At 41.5% G+C, this 2,678-nt stretch overlaps 1 protein-coding gene across 1 annotated transcript in view; it reads right to left on the bottom strand.

The window, feature by feature from the left end:
• RNASEH1 (ribonuclease H1) overlaps positions 1–2,678 on the bottom strand; it is a gene marked incomplete in the record, with an annotated part of 36,822 nt that overhangs the window by 12,798 nt on the left and 21,346 nt on the right.

Genomic DNA, 2,678 nt, shown 5'->3' with positions numbered 1-2,678 from the left:
TTCCTTCTCAGGAGCTTGGTAAAAGATAAACAGGGAGCAAGTAATACCTATCAAATGGTTTCTACGTAAAGTATCAGTCAAATAATATCTGTTGATGAAGGAGCCATTGCCCCTTGCCTGAAGGGAAGCCTTGATCATGTTAACATGACCTCAAAGTGTTAGACAATCTTTGCTTATTTCTATATTATTCTTAATGCAGTGAATAAGTGTAGTTAATTTCCATAAATGTTCCCGAAGCCAATATATCACAGTAGTTCAATTTGCTACTATGTGATTTCCCACATACCCTCCATGACATGGCCATTTCATGTTTCTAAACTGTTGCTAATCCTTCTGCTTCACACCATGCTAATTCTGAATATGGGGTGATATGAGCTTTCTAACTCTGAATTCTGAATTTGGAGACAAATCCTGTCTCAAATCTTCCTATGAACTTTGGTTCCCTGATTGGCTTTTAAGGAACTTCAGAGACAGGGCAGTTTGAAGGGCATGAAAAATAGGGGGAAAGTGGGAAGAACCAAGTGGGAAGAACTCAAATAAAAATGGCTGCGATTCAGTGGCAGTACAGGACACTTTATCTAGATATGTGCAAGTTCCCTCTGAAGGATGTAAACCATACTGATACCAGAGAAAGTTTGTACCTCAGGGTTGAACTGCGGATGTAAGCCATGTTTGACTATTTACCGTGACATTTACTTCATATAAATATTTCATCAGCTCTTACATCTTAAGTGTGACTAGACAGGAATTTTCTTGCTGGAGACGGATGAAATGAATGTTTGTGTGTGACGATTAGAATTCAAAGTCAAGAAACTGTAGTTTTATTTCAATGACAACAAACACATCAGTGGACGAGATCACACTCAAAACATTAATAACGATCCACTCCTGTGGTAAAACTCCCACCCCAGGGCCTCCCTGAATAAAATCTTTTTTTTTTTTTTAACACCTGTGGGAAAATGAAGATAACATTTTAGATCTGAAGTGAAAAGAGGCCTTGGAGCATTTGTCTGCAACACTTTTAAACAACGTGCATCTTGTTTTAGGAATTGTGCAGCAGCTGTCAAAGGCCATGTGATCCCAGGAAAAGATTGCACTGATTTAAGATGTTGCAAACAAGTGCTCTATTTGTATATCCACATCCTTTTCCCCCCCCTCCGACTTTAAAGCACTGCAGTCATAATGAGGCAGAATCATTGAAACCTCTCTAGCCTCAAAATGTCTGAGAGAAGCCAGTAAAAATGTCCTTTCTTACGTGTTTCTCTACTATATCTCTTAAGTGGCAGGACAGAAGGATTTCCAGGACCCTTAAAAGCCTGGAATGTGTTCTTTCAAACAGCCCAATTCCATGTTGCTTGATTTTATAGGACAGTGGTGGCGAACCTATGGCACGGGTGCCAGAGGCGGCACTCAGAGCCCTCTCTGTGGGCATGCGCACCGTTGCCCCAGTCCTAGGCCTTCAGCTGGGTTTTATAAAACCTTTTCGCTTTAGGCCTCCGCCGCCGTGTGTTAAAAAAAAAAAAAGGTTCAATCAGTCAATTTCAACTTCTCGCAGGAAAAAGAAAAGATCTTGCAAAGTTGGAATTGATTGATTGAACTTTTTAGTCCCACCCAGTCTGCCGTTACCACCGCAGCCACGCCCACCCAATGGGCCACACCCGCCCGGCACTCAACAATGCATAAGTGGGTTTTGGGTTGCAGTTTGGGCACTCAGTCTCTAAAAGGTTCGCCATCACTGTTATAGGAGAAAACCAACCTTCTGAATTGTGCCTATTAAGAAACCTTGTGCTACTTGGCACTGAGCCTCAGACAATAGCCTTGGCATTATATTCTCAACCAAATGAAATGACTGGTTACCTTTCAACAGTAGCTGCCCACAGAAAATATTTCATTAATCCAATTAAAGTACTTGTTCGCATGGGCCAGCTCTAACATCTCCAAAGACAACTTCACTGGGCACATTAGTGTATAACCACAACCAAGCTAACACCATACTGAACTTTTAGAATAAAAATCAGTAGCTATAAAACATAGCATGGATTGGGAATATACCTGGGCAGTAATATCAGGTGCAGAGATACTGAGGAGTTCACAGAAAAGGCCTTCCAAAGGCTGATGCTAGTTTCTCACAGTTTTAATTGAGTCTGTTTGATAGCCATGATTCATGCTGTGTTGGGTATAAAAGCTTTCCAAAGCTGTCCCATGACATGGCAGAACACTGCAGACATATTTACTGGCGTCTATCCCGGGGAGCCTTGCCTGCTTATTCCTCTAAATATTTGCTTTTCATAAAGCTTACCAGGATCACACTAGCTTTCAGCTCTTCTTTCTTGGAAACCTCTCATAGATATTAAATAAAGGAGTGGAAGTTTAAGAAATATACTGAGACTACGAGCTGGAGCTTTTAGCATAATCAGTAAAAGACTGGATACATATCTCCTGTTCTGCCTTCAGACATGACTGCAATGTTTGAAGAACTGCAAGTCAGCGGAACATTTAATACTGGGTATCTTCCATAAAAGTTGCATCATACTGCAAATCCCTACAAATAATTTTATCCGGCAATAGTAGATATACTATTGCCGGCAATGGACCTAGGTATTTGCAAGACCGCCTCCTACCAAATACCTCCCTTCGACCAGTCCGCTCCCACAGAGAGGGCCTCCTTAGGGTGCCGT

Source organism: Protobothrops mucrosquamatus, unplaced genomic scaffold (assembly GCF_001527695.2).
Source record: "Protobothrops mucrosquamatus isolate PMUCROS unplaced genomic scaffold, P.Mucros_1.0 scaffold1826, whole genome shotgun sequence".
Lineage (NCBI taxonomy): Eukaryota > Metazoa > Chordata > Lepidosauria > Squamata > Viperidae > Protobothrops > Protobothrops mucrosquamatus.
This window is presented reverse-complemented; position numbering and strand designations above follow the sequence as displayed.